Here is a 14,819-nt window from a genome sequence, read left to right as displayed (position 1 = left end):
TTGAAGCTTCAAGAAAATACATTTTTTTTTTTTTTTTTTTTTTTTTTTGGCTTGTTAAATTATAGTTGAGCTGAGTAGGTTTGAAGAGCCTCCAAGATCCTAGCTCCACACTTTAAACTTATTTTTTTCCACCAAATTAGTATTAGTTAGATGACGAATAAAACTTGTAATTGACCTTCCAATGATTGCTAGTGGTATGGCTAACTCATGAAATGTAACTAAACAACTAAGTGTTCAACCCAAGCAATATTAGTAATCTTTGCTAATGTAGATGATTCATTCGTAGGGATAGTCATTCATGATGATGAAGTTTGTCCAAACTCTTTAAATAGACACCCCCATGATTGGGTTTATCTATAGGAGTTAATTGATCAGCCCAAATTGGAGTCGGGATGCAAATCCTCTTGACAATGTGTTGTAGCTTTCAATCTGATGTGAATGACCCATAATGACAAGTTACCAACATTCTCTTATAGACACTCATTAGTGCCTCCCATGAGTTCTTTGGCTCAATCCTCTTGATCTTAGCTCCATTTTTTGAGGGAATCTTGCACCAAAAAAGGTAGACTAACAATAATTTTTACCTCATAAGCAATTATCTCCTCCTCATCATTTTGCTTAATGATAGAGATTGCAATTTGTTGTGGTTCTTTATCTCATCTTCATCCTCTAATTGATCAACTCCTTTTGCTACCAAAAGAACATATTTGCCTTCTTAAGAATGAACCTCATAAGTACTTACTGGATCATCATGTGTCAGGTCGTTGTGGTTCTCTTGGGTACTTATTATATTTTTCCACACTCTGGTATGACCCGAAGGCTTAAAATGGAGGTGGAATTGCTAGAACTTTTCTACAAGTTATTTTTTCAAGCTTTTGAGCAATGAACATTGATAATCTTACAACTCCTATCTAAACCCAAATCTTTTTAACGTCATCCATCATCTTTGATATTATACTGACCTCCTTATCTAACATGATAACATCCAGGACCTTAACTCATACATGTTATCATTGATTAATGGCATATATCAACATACATCGATGGCATACACGTACACCTACCAACATAGATTATCAAAAGCAATATGATCCCCTTGAAAAAAAAAAAACCTACCAACATAGAATTATGACATATATCAACATACATATGAGAAGCACTTTTGCCCTCTTTATTTGCACTTTGCAAATCTCACAAAAACTCGAGGGTAAATGGCAAAAGAAAAGTCAAAGAAGCTGAGGACTTATGTTTGGTTCTTTCAGCTTTTAGCTTAAAGAAGGCTGAAAAAATTATGTAATTTTTTTCAATTTTCATTTGACATTTCAATGATTCATTGTAAAAAAAATGCGTAAAAAATCATATTTAAGACATGTAATAACTCCTAAATCCATACTCTAAATATCATAAATGTAAGTCTACTCTTCTTCTTATATGTAAATACTCTAAATATTCCTCAGTTCCAACTTGCTGCAACCTTACAAATTTCCTCAAATTACCAAACATAAAATATTTTCAGATTTTTATTAAGGAAATAGTCTGTAAACATTTTTTTTATTAATATTAAACCAATCTGTCAGATGACAATCATAAAATATGTTCAGATTTTAAACTAGCAATAATATTATTTTATTCAACTGTAGTCTGAAAAAATTAGAACTATGTTTAAACAATATCTGTATAAAGAGAATCTATTTCGCAGCCCATTGAATCAATAAGTTGGAACTAATCTCTTTGCTGCAAATGTAATTCTCTTTTAATTACTACCATTTATCTCTATTAATAAGTTCATGTTCTATTCCTATACAATACACAAATAAATTATTTAAAAGCAATTAAATTTTAATATCAATAAATTCTATATTTTAAAAAAGTATACATATTTAAAACATTTTAATGAAGATCCAAAATCCAACTGAGGAAGCTTGGAGAAAAAGACAGCCAAAATCTAACTGAGGAAGCTTGGAGAAATCAAAGATGGTGAAACAGATATCTAAAATCTTAATTAAAGATCCCGGAGGCTTTTTCTCTCTACTTCCTCAAAATCAGCCATCTAATAATAGTATGCTATTATTAAAATAAAAAAGGTTTGGCAAGCCTATGCATTATAGTAATTTTTACTCAAAATTTTATTTGAAAGATTATAAGGGAAGATTGAAAATGACAAAAAAATGATGACAAGTTAGTAAAATCACGGAAGATCACAGAAGACATTGCTTTCAGACGAGTCTTTCGAAACTCTATTTCACACAAAGCAAGCAAGGTCGGGACAGATAAATCGACTCATTCAGAACTATACTTCACACGACCCAAGCAAAGCCGAAGAAGAGCTCGAAATGAAGAAAGATAAAAGCAGAGGAAGCCCACTGAGTGTACAATTCTTTCAAAACTCCACTTCACACGAAGAAGGTGAGGCCAAGACAGTGCTCGAAAAGGAAGAAAGGACCTTCACTGCAACGAGAGATCGTCTCATTCAGAACTCTACTCCACCTGAACCAGTCGAAGACGAAGAAGAGCTCAAAATGCAGAAAAATTGTTAACTCCTTAATGATTCGATACAAGTGTTGTTGCCAAAGGAGACGGAGAGGCTTATCTTTCAAAGCTCAACTTCACACAAACACAAGAAGCAGTCAAAACAACTACGCCCTAACGCCCAAAAACTTATACTAGTGTAATAAGAAAAAAATACAACGAGGCGATGCCTCAAACAACCTCGAGACCTTCCGCCTCGAGGCCTTCCAGCTCAAGGCGTACGCCCCGTATATAAAAAACGTAAGCCTCACACGAACGGTCGAGGCTTAAGCCACAACGCACCTGAGTCCCACCTTGAATCGAGTTGTGCCTCAAATTGAACACAATTTTAATTGATGGAATGGATTGCTAAAAAAATGATCATCAAAATCCCAATTAATATTTTTTGCATTTAATCATTTATTCCCTTCCAAGACCAAAATTGAGAGAATGATGAAAGTTAGGATTTTTTGTTAGAATATTTTGCCTTAACTTGAAAACTTGAGCATCCTTGTTTTCTCCTTATCACTCTTCCAAGAAGGCCTTGGGTTTTAGAGGAGGCAGGGAGGGTGAGACTCAGTTTGGGAGAGAAAGGAGAGGAATTAATTTCTGCAATTGAATTGTATGGTATTCAATTGATTTTCAAGCCTAAATACAAATTAAAATCGAATAATTCTCAACTAAACTTGATAAACCATGAATTTGAATTCGAAATCATCCTCCTTATGAGGTTGTTAGACAATAGGGAGGGTTTGTGAATGAAAGTTGGAATATGAATAGAAATGTCCTTGAATCTCTCCATTAATAGCTAGCCTTTTTTTTAATATTTAGTTTAAATGTTGGAATAAAAAATAAAATATCCACTTTATTCCATTAGTTTAGCCTTTATTTTCACATGCCTATTTGCCCTATCATTTTGAAATTTGAATTTGGCATCTTTCTTAATTTACTCCTCTTATTGCACTCTATGCCTAGGCCTTCCATTGTTGAGATTGACACATAATGATGGAACCTTCTCTGAAACTTTTCCTCTCCTCTAGAAGTTCCTAGGAAATATAACAAACTTAATTTAAGGTCTTCATTTGAAAAGCCTAAATCTTGAATTTATTTGCCTACTAAATTCATCTCAATTGGGTTGAATTAGGATTTAAAGGCCTCTTGAATCATTCTCAACCAAAAACCTTATTCTTTCTTTTAAAAAGAGATTTTTAGTCACCCAAGCCCAACTAGTCCATCCCTAACCTAAAGAATAAAAAAGAAAATTATATGCATGTCATCCAAATCTTCATTATTTACATATATAACAGCCAAATTAAAAAAACAAAATAGCGAACCTATGTATTTATGCTTGTTATAATCAAATCATTTAAAATTTAAGGAAATTGAAAAATCCATATTGCATCAAGGATCAGCCTTAAGCCCATATCTTTTTGCTTTAGTCATGAATGTTCTTACCAGACATCTACAATAGGATGTAGCCTAGTATATATTTTTTGTTGATGATATTCTTCTTGTTGATAAGACTAGAGAGGGAATTAAAGGTAAACTTGAATTATGGAGGTCAACCTTAGAATATAAAGGTTTTCGTTTTAAGTAAATCTAAAACCGAGCACATGGCGTATAATTTAAGTTGTAATAGATATAGTGGGAGGTTAGTGACTTTTAGCGACCAAGTCAGTAATAAGAGTACGCATTTTAGATATCTTAGGTCTATTGTTTAGAGTGATGGTGACATAGATGAGGATATTATTAATAGAATTCAAGTTGGATGGTTGAAGTGGACAAATGCATTGGACTTATTGTGCGATAGAAATGTGCCACTCAAACTTAAGGAAATATTCTATAAGATGGTGGTGAAACCTGCCATGCTTTATGACGCAGACTGCTAGCCATTAAAATAGAAACATAATATTAAGTTAAGTGTTGCAAATATGAAGATGCTCGGGTGGATGAGTGGATTTACTCTTAGAGACGGGATATGAAACGAGCATATACGTGAAAAGATTGGAGTAGCTCCTGTAGCAGATAAGCTTAGAGAGAGCCGCCTTAGATGATTTGGTCACATAAAATGTCGGCCTTCCGATGACCCGATTAGGAGAGTAGATGTATTAGATTTGGTCTATGTTAAGAAAGGTAGAGGTAGAGCTAGAGCTAAAAAGATTTGGTTAGAAAATATTAGAAATTGCCTTTCTTTATTAGATTTAAATTAGATTTTGACTCTTAATAGGACACAATGGAGAAAAATGATTCATGTAGCCAACCCCACGTAGTGGGATAAAGGCTTGATGCTGCTATTGTTGTTGTTGTTATTGTTGTTGCAAAATCCGCAGCTTTGTTGAGCCCTTCAAGATTTGGGTAGAATTATCATAAGTGGCTAGGTGTCAGATTTATAAATAGAAAATTTTAAAAATTATATATGTTATTGCCTTTAATTTAAAAAAATCCAAATATGAAGTAATAATCTTCTTGGCATCCAATATTCATCTGTATTTTAAACTCCCATTTCCCATCAATGCATGAGAATGGAAACATTCAAAAAACTTGAATATGCTAAAGTCAAATAAGAATCATATCATCTTAAGTAACATTGATGTCAATTGACACATATTTTACAGAAGGAGAAATAAGATAATGTGGAACTAATTCAAGATTGGTTGATGGGTTCAAAAGGACCAAAGACTTAATTAGAACAGTTTGAATGTATACAAATTTCTACCAAGATGAAATTACCTAAAAGGCTAACAAGAAGTTTGGTGATACCTGCTTAGAAAAAATTCAATAATGAAACGCAAAGAAATAGTGTAAGTAGCAAATCTGGAATGCAATAAATTCTTGAAAATGTTGTTTCTAAGAAGAATTATCGACCAACATAGACTGGAAAAGTACTTGAGAATATAAATATGAACAAGAGCCAACAAATTATGACGATGAAAGCCAAATGGACCAATTTCATAGGTAAGTATGTGATAATTTATAAGGGTGCAAGAGAGCCATTCCCCCAAGAAAATTGACCGTGCAGACAAATATAAAATTCATATATAGCATATGTTAAAAATCACAAAATGTAATTTTGCTTTTAACATTTTAATCTAGCAATTCATTGTAATTATCTTATGTACACTCATTTCATCATCTGGTTATATAGTTATAATATTATGTTAAAAAAATAGTGGCTCAAAAAAGGCCCAAGTGAATTAAGTTGGCAATCATTTATTGCCATTCAACACAAAATGTAAAAACATTTTCCAGGTATATTCTTCATCCTTATGATTGATTGCTTCTAATGGAACATAAAAAAAAGGTAAAAATGTGTGTAGCATTCATTTATTTTGTATTGGAGGAAAGAATCTTAATTCCTTAACCTTCCGAACAAGGTTAATTCAAAGGTTGTACGTGAATTTGCTCATTATCACGAAAGACATATATTACAAAATAATGTGGATATTATCATTGTTTAAATAACTTTCCTAAACTTACACCTCATAGCCCGTTTTGCTCAGGCACAACGAAAAAGATTCAAAATCTACAATTTCCCTTGATCTTTCAAAACACCACTCAATTCATCAAAGCATGAATTTGAATCTTAAAATTGGGAGAATCACTGATGTTGTTGTTCAGGAAGCAAGAAAAAGATTGGTTGTCAAAATTGTTATAGATAATGCAAGTGCCTAAAAGCCTGCAAGGAGACTATTAATGGAGAAAAGGAAGAATCTCTATTGAACTTTATATGTTTCTCATTACTTTGATTTAATTCTTGGAAGGTTTGGATAGTTGCCACAACACAAATCTACTTTGTTGAAGGCAAAACTAAAATGCAAGATTATTTACAACCATTCTTGGGTGTTTAGTTTGATGAGGAAGTTCAATTATAAAGAAATTATCAAGCTTACAATTACTAGATTTACCACACATTTGACCTTTGTAGAGATTTTGAGAGTTACGATAGACGATAGTCTTTAGAGACTATGTTTGCTTTTGAATAATGGGATAAAAGTTCTTGGGCCAAAAAATTAGAACGAAAGCAAGTGAAGAAGATTGTTATGAAAGATGATTTTTTTTGGCGTAAAATCAATTATGCTTCGAAGACAATAAGGCCTTTAGTGAAGGTATTAAGGATGGTTGATAATGAGACATACCATGCAATGGAACTTATCTACGAAACACTAAACACGAGGAAAGAGAAAATAGCAAGAGATTTAGGAGGACAAGAAAATGCTTATAAAGAAATTTGAAAAATATAGAAGAAAAGTGGATCGCCAGCTACGCCAACGTTCTATGCTACTACATATTATTTGAAACCCTAATTTCATTATGATAAAGACTTTCTTGTGGATAAAGAGGTTAAAATTTATTTATATGCATGCATAAATAAACTTATTCATAAAGTTGACCATCTTAAAGCAAACTATCAACTTGAGAATTTTCATTTAAAAATAATGTTTGGATTTAAAGCAGCTCAATTATGCTACAAGACACTCCTGATAAATTTGTATTTTGATAGGAAATACTTGATTTCAAGTAGTTCCTAACCAAAGTCTGAAGCAAATCGTAATAATTCTTGCTGTTTACAGCAGGAAACAGCAAAATCTGGACCAAAACAGAGAAAACCTGAGAGGAAAAAGGAGAAAAACTTGCCCAAGCACTTGTACTTTACTAGTAGATGAAAAAAAAATTGCAAACTATTTGAGAGGAGGATCACACTCTCCCAATCTCTAGAATTTGTTCTAGAGCCCAAGCCTCCAAGAAAACCCTAATTACAATCAAACAAAACATGCCCAATCCCTAATTCCCTCATACAATTTAATACCTAAACCTTCCTAATACAAATTCCCCCCAAAACCTCTTCTCCCCACTCCGTTTGAATCCCTTCATTCAATTAGTGGGGCTCGCTCCTTTTGAGCGGAACAGGCAGAGGAGGCGGAATACTTCCGCCTCTTATAAACCAGCGGCCCTTGGGCCGGCTGGTTCTGGACCGGTTCCAAGTGAACCAGTCTAACAATACCGCCCTCCCAAAGAATCACCTTGTCCTCAAGGTGAAAATCAGGAAACTTATGATTTATCCTCTCGTATGGCTCCCACGTAGCCTCGTGCTCCGGAAGACTCTTCTACTTGATCAGCACTTCCTTAGTTCCATCTTCGTTCTGGCGGACCCCCTCCAGCTCTGAGGGTTCCAGAATCACCTCTACATCCTCCGTAAGTATCGCTGGCAGCTCGGGGTTGGCTGTGTAGTCACCAATGGCCTTCCTCAACTGCGAGATATGAAAAACTGGATGTATGGTTGCCGAGGGTGGTAATTTCAGTCGATATGCTACTGCCCCAATCTTCTCCAGTACTTCATAAGGCCCAAAATACCTTGGAGCCAGCTTTTCATTCCTCCTGTTAGCAACAATCTTCTGCCTATATGATCGGAGCTTCAAAAACACATTCTCTCCCACTTCAAACTGGATGTCCTTCCTATGCCCATCTGCTTGTTTCTTCATAATTTGCTGAGCTCTCAGTAAATATCTTTTCAACTCCTCTAGCACGCGATCCCTCTCCTCCAAGTACTCCTCCACTGAAGAAACTGGAGTACTGCTACTCCCAAAATGCACCAAGTGAAGGGGATCTCTTCCATACAACACCTTAAATGGAGTCATCTGTGCAGCCGAGTGAAAGAGGTGTTGTACCAGTACTCCGCCTAAGACAGCCACTTGGTCCAAAGCTTGGGTGTCTCCGACACAAAGCATCTCAGATAAGTCTCCAAACTCCGGTTGACTACTTCTGTTTGATCATCCGTCTGTGGGTGGTAAGCGGTACTCCTTTTCAGCATTGTCCCCTGCAATCTAAACAACTCTCTCCAGAAATGGCTTAGGAATACTTTGTCCCTGTCGGAGACTATCGCTTTTGGTACCCCGTGTAATCTGACTATCTCCCTGATGAATGCTGACGCTACTGTCACTGCAGTGTATGGATGGCGTAGAGGAATGAAATGAGCATATTTGCTCAATCTATCCACTGCCACCAATATTACAATGAATCCCTCAGAACGGGACAACCCATCAATGAAGTCCATAAATACCTCCTCCCAGACTCGACCTGGTAAAGCCAAGGGCTGCAGTAACCCCCGGGTGACATAGCTAGGTACTTATTCCTTTAGCAGACTTTGCATCTGGATACCATCTCTTCCACATCCTTGTGCATCCCTCTCCAGTATAGTTCTGCTGCCAGTCTCCTGTAGGTCTTTAACACTCCTGAATGACCTCCCACTGTAGTCCCATGGAACTCCTGGAGCAACTGTGGAATGTGAATTGATGTTCTGGGTAACACAAATCTCCCCTGATACAACAATCTCTCCCCTTCCACATAGTATCCTGGATGGTTTCCCTCTCCCTTTAGTAAGTCAGTCCTTATCCTACCTAGTTCCTCATCCCTAGCACTCTCCTCCTTGATGGCCTCCCAATCTACCATCATTGGGACTGATACAGCCAATGTCTGCAGCTCCCCCATACATCGGGACAGGGCATCTGCCGCCTTATTCTCTACCCATGGCCTGTACTGAATCTCAAAATCGTACACTAACAACTTGGACAGCCACCTTTGATGCTCCTCTGTTACCATCCACCGCTCCAACAAGTATTTCAAGCTTCGCTGATCTGTCCTGACAATGAAATATCTCCCAAGCAGGTAGGGCCGCCACTTCTAGATGGCCAACACGATGGCCATTAATTCCCTCTCATAAATTGATTTCATCCTGGCTCTAGTAGTCAACACCTGGCTGAAATAGGCAATAGGCCTCCGACTCTGCATCAGCACTACACCAAGACTGTACCCGGATGCATCGGTCTCCACAATAAAAGTCTGAGTGAAATCTGGCAACGCGAAGACCGGCACCGTAGTCATCGCCTTCTTCAAGCTCTCAAACGCTGATGTGGCTGCCTCCCCCCATAGGAACCCGTCCTTCTTCAACTGCTCAGTAAGCGGCCATGCTATGGAACTATACTCCTTTACGAATCTTCTGTAGCAACCTGTCAGTTCTAAGAATCCCCTCAGCTCCTTCAGATTTTTCGGTACTAGCCACCTTAGCATTGCTTCAATTTTGGACTGATCAGCTGCCACCCCTCGTTTTGAAACTACATGACCCAAGTACTCTACACTGGTTTGTGCAAAGCAACATTTCTTTAAATTAGCCCTCAACTGGTGCTCCTGCAGTACCTCTAACCTTATTAAGTGCTCCCAGTGCTCCTCCTCTGTCATGTTGTAGATCAGGATATCGTCAAAGAACACTAACACAAACCGTCTGAGATAAGGTATGAAAACCCTATTCATCAGGGCCAGGAAAGTCGCTGGAGCGTTGGTGAGACTAAAAGGCATCACCAAAAACTCATAATGGCCTTCATGCGTTCTGAAAGCCGTCTTGTGTACATCCTCCCTCTTCATCCGAATCTGGTGGTAGCCTGATTTCAAGTCTATCTTGCTAAAAATCACAGTCCCACTCAATTCATCTAGGAGCTCGTCGATGACGGGTATAGGAAACTTGTCCGGGACAGTCTTCCTTATTGAGTGCTCTGTAGTCCACACAAAACCGCCATCTGTCATCCTTCTTCTTGACCAACAAAACGGGACTAGAGAAAGGGCTGATACTGGGTCTGATGAATCCTGCCTCTAACATTTCTCTAATCAACCATTCAATCTCATCCTTCTGGAACTGAGGGTAGCGAAAGGGCCGTACGCTGATGGGTGATATCCCCTCCTTCAAAACTATGGCATGCTCCCTCTCTCGGTGCGGTGGTAACCCCTGAGGTAGCCGAAAAACTTCTTGGAACTGCTGAATCAAAGGCTGAATGGAGAGAGGGATGTCCCCTCCTTCCTCCAATCTCACTCCCTCCAAACTATGCAGCTCCACCAAATACCCTCTGCCTGCCGACTGAATGTCCCTCATCATGGTTTTAAGAGAAACTAGAGATTTGGACTTGATTACCACCTTCTTTCCCTCGACCGTCAGCTCCATCGTGAGTGCTCCCCAATTCACCTTGGTGTCCTCCAAAGTTTGCAGTCATTTCATGCCCAAGATGACATTTGTACTCCCCAGCTCCAGCGGAAGGAAATCTTCCTTCACCTATATCCCCTGGATCGTCAGTCGCACTCCTCTGCAAATCCCCTGCCTCTCCATCTTCCCTGTGCCCATCATCACCCCATAACAGCCAGTGTCCACCAATCTCACTCCCAGCTGATCAACGATCTGTGTGGAAATGAAGTTGTGAGTCGCCCCACTATCAATCAGCACCACCACCTCCTTGTCTTCTATCTCTCCCCTCACTTTCAATGTGTGATTTGTAGTGAATCCCACCACTAAGTTCAGGGAAACCTCTGTCAGATCCAAGTGTAGCTTCTCCTCCATCCCCTCCTCTGTCTCTAGCTTACCTCCCTCAGTTTCCTCGTCATCGCAAATGGTGAGAACCTGAAGAATTCGGTCATTGCACCGATTCCCTGGTGTGTACTTCTCATCGCAGCGAAAACACAACCCCTTAGTCCTTTTCTCCTGCATCTCTTTCTCTGTCAGCCGTTTGAAATTTTCGCCACTTCCCCCTCCTGTCCTCTCCCTTAGTGCTTCTCGTGTACTCCCTGGGAAATCGTTTGGGGGCTAGGAATGTAGTCGTCATCTTGTAGGATCCCCCAAAGCTACTGCTACGAGCTCCCCTCTCCAGGTGCTTCTGGTCCTCCACCAGCTATGCCAACTCCATGGCTTCTCCCAAGTCCCGTGGTCGCATCACCCTGACAGCTGCTCTGATCTCCGGTTTAAGGACCTTCATGAAGTTCCCCTCCAACACGGTCTCTGAAAGATGATCCAGCCTGCTCGCAAGGTACTCAAACCTATCGCGGTACTCGGCGACCGTCCCCTCCTGTGTCAGGGCAAAGAACTGCTCGTAGAAGTCTCCTCCCCTACTAGTTCAAAAATGCTCTAGCAGACAGTCCTTGAACTCCCTCCAGCTTCGAATGGGCCGCCTCATGTCCCGCCACTGGTACCAAGCTAATGCTTTCCCTTCCAAACACAGTCCTACCGCTGTCAATTTCTCCTCCTCAGTCAACCCATTGACCGCATAGTATCACTCCATCTTGTAGATCCAGCCATGTGCGTCCTCGCCCTCAAAGATGGGCATCTTCAATTTCCTCACCCTCGGGTCTCCACCGTTTCCCCTAAATCCTCCGTAACCCCCCGCTCCCCAGTGGTCATGACCTTCCCTCCGCCGATCGTACACATGTCCTTCCTCATACTCCTCCCTTCTCCTCTCCTCTTCAGCACCTCGACGGTAGAACTCATCCCTTCTCCCAAAAATTTCAACACCTCTTCTCTCATAGCCCATGCTCATCTCCTCCCTAGAGAGTAGTTCTAGCGGAGGCATTCGGTCATTCCCGTCAAGGATCTCCACTTTCGTAGTGTCCCTCCCCCTCAATGGGTTCGGGTTCCCATATCTCCCATTGTCGCCGGTGGCTTCCCTTGCTTCCGATGTCGTCGGGTTTGGCTTGCCCTCCAACATCTTCTTCATCATTTCCTCCAAGGCCGTGAACCTCCCATCCATCTTTTCATGGATGGATGCGAATTGATTTTGAAATTCAGTGGTTCTTTCTTCCAAATTGGTCTTCAGTTGGCCGATTTCTCCCTCCATAACTTCTACCTTCCTTCCGGCCATCTTTTCTCCCACGGTTGTCGAGAATTCCACTTGTGGAAGACGATTCCTTGCTGAAATTCCAGAATTTTAGCCGCCGATGGCCTCAAGACGATGGTATGATACCAGTTTGATAGGAAAAACTTGATTTCAAGTAGTTCCTAACCAAAGTCTGAAGTAAATCGTAATAATTCCTGCTGTTTACAGCAGGAAAACAGCAAAATCTGGACCAAAACAGAGAAAACCTGAGAGGAAAAAGGAGAAAATTCGCCCAAGCACTTGTACTTTACTAGTAGATGAAAGAAAAATTGCAAAGATACAAAGATCCTCTATTCGAGAGGAGGATCGCACTCTCCCAATCTCTAGAATTCGTCCTAGAGCCCAAGCCTCCAAGAAAATCCTAATTGCAATCAAACAAAACATGCCCAATCCCCTCAAACCTTCCTAATACAAATTCCCTCCCAAAACCTCTTCTCCCCACTCCGTTTGAATATCACCTTCATTCAATTAGTGGGGCCCGCTCCTTTTGAGCAGAACAGGCAGAGGAGGCGGAAGTATTCCGCCTCTTATAAACAAGCGGCCCTTGGGCCAGCTGGTTCTGGACCGGTTCCAAGTGAACCGGTCTAACATATTTGTTTATAATTTTAAATTTAAAAGTATATGTTTAAGCTTTCTACATTAATATATGTATTCATTAACTTTTTTACTCTATTATAGAACATTAGTGGGCTCAAATTAGAAATAAAGATTAATTTATCATTCTACTTTAGAATATATCAGATACAATATTAACTAATATAGAGAGTAAGGAAAAAATATTATAATTGAAGAAGATTTTGAAGATGACAATTAAATAGACTCTAAAAATGATAGAAAAATTTCATATAATGACTCTTCTGAAGAATATCAAAGTGAGGATTAGATCAACATGGATCCTGATCCTTGTGGCATATTTGAGTTTTATGGGAGTGTTTACTTTGAATCTCGTTTTAAAATTTCATGTTATCATAGTATTTAATATTGATATTTATGGTTCATATATTTATGATGATGAATCAAGTAAATATGTTAATAGTTTATTTCATTTTTATCATTTTTATGAATTATCTATAATTTATGACAAGGCATATGCCTTCCCTCGCTCAGGAAAAATGCCTCGACTCCCAATTCACCATTTTAAGCATTGAACTAAATAGTAGAAATCATGAAGAATATAGAAAATACATGCCTATCCTAAAATCAGACAATATTTATCTCTTCCCATGTATGCTTTTTATGATTATATTGGGTAAGTGAATTAAGATGCCAGCACCCACTAATGCAGCATAAGAATAAAGATCTAGCACATAGAAGAAACAATAAACATTAACGATGACTCAAGCACAGCATCACAGCATACACCAAAAGTATTACATCGATAGTTCTCAATTAAAATCAGAAACATTAAGATCATCTAAGCTTCTTTGGATGGTCAACATGCATATTTTCAAGTCATTTTATACAGTCGGAAAAGAAAAACTTAATAAATCCAAAACAGAAAAAATAGGGTACAAAAACATACCTCTAAACCAAGGTCTCAGCCGATGATTCTGAAGCAGTATTACAACGCACCTCACCTTAATTATCTAGACCAGAGAATCAAGAACATAAATCAAGTTAAATCCCATGAGAAATGCACAAAAGCTGGAACTCAAGGACATGGATAGTTAGCGATCAAGAGCACGACTAAAGACAATAGAAAGGGAAACTGCTGATACCAACAAAAACATAAAATTTTTTATTAAAACTTCCCGAGAAGAGAAGCAAATACTTATATATCAGGAAAAATGGAAGATGTCATGGAATATATCCAGTAACATCGATGATCTGATATACAAATAGAATAATCGGAACGGACTAAAGCATGCACCGTGATGAAATTGGAAAACGCCAACCAAAGAAAAACTCAGCAAGCCGAAACCTAAGAACCCTAGATATCACACTAATTCAGAAAAATAAATAAATAAATAAAAACCTAGGCGAATGATCAGCTGACGACGTAAGTGCATTTAGACGCGAGATCTCTCCCTTCCACTTCAAGTCTGGCGACATCGAGAATCAAGAAACTGAAGAGGAATAAAAAAGAATAAAACCTAAATTGCGGCACTAGAATGGAGGTTAAAGACGCTGAAGGAAGAGAAGAATCAAGAAGTCAGAAAAAAAAAAAAAAATCTAGATGGAACAATCCTATCCGCATATGGGTGTCAATTCACCCGATTTGAGGAACGTGTCGGATTTTGATCCATTTGAAAAATTGAATTGAGCCTGGGTCAACCTGCGAATTTTAATTTGACTCAAGCCCTCTTCAGACCTCGCCAGCTGCCCCGCGGGTCGGGTTCGGGTTCGGAAAACCGACCCGTTTGCAAAAACGGGTCGGGTCGGGTCGGGTCGAACAGTGTCGGGTCAATTTCGGGTTGGACCCGAACCCGACCCGTGACCCGTTTTTGACAGGTCTATTTCCTTCTTTCCCTTCGACCTGGCCCTATGCGAAAATTCTTTATTAAAGCAAGTTTGATAAGTTGATATATACCAATCATTTAAGTATTTAAATTAATATTGTGAAAATCGGATTGTATAATAAGTCATAAGAATAAGAGATAAAATTAATAATTGATATGTTATCATGAA

The 14,819-nt window shown here is 38.8% G+C and overlaps 1 protein-coding gene across 5 annotated transcripts in view; it reads right to left on the bottom strand.

The window, feature by feature from the left end:
* LOC110114879 (protein FAM133) overlaps window positions 1-14,484 on the bottom strand; it is a 29,967-nt gene extending 15,483 nt beyond the window's left edge. For 2 of the 5 annotated variants that reach the window (XM_028700282.1, XM_028700284.1), the window contains exons 1-2: window positions 14,467-14,484; window positions 13,714-13,777 (exon numbers count right to left, since the gene is read on the bottom strand). The gene's annotated coding sequence lies outside the window, so the exon portion shown is untranslated. Of the gene's footprint in view, window positions 1-13,713; window positions 13,778-14,166; window positions 14,423-14,466 lie in introns of those variants that run through there. The other 3 variants (XM_020847905.2, XM_020847906.2, XR_003702827.1) reach the window with 2 other exon arrangements.
* Window positions 14,485-14,819: the final 335 nt, after the last annotated feature.

This window comes from Dendrobium catenatum, unplaced genomic scaffold (assembly GCF_001605985.2).
Source record: "Dendrobium catenatum unplaced genomic scaffold, ASM160598v2 fragScaff_scaffold_133, whole genome shotgun sequence".
Taxonomy (NCBI): Eukaryota; Viridiplantae; Streptophyta; class Magnoliopsida; order Asparagales; family Orchidaceae; genus Dendrobium; species Dendrobium catenatum.
The sequence above is the reverse complement of the archived record's forward strand: the minus strand, read 5'-3'. Positions and strand labels throughout refer to the sequence as shown.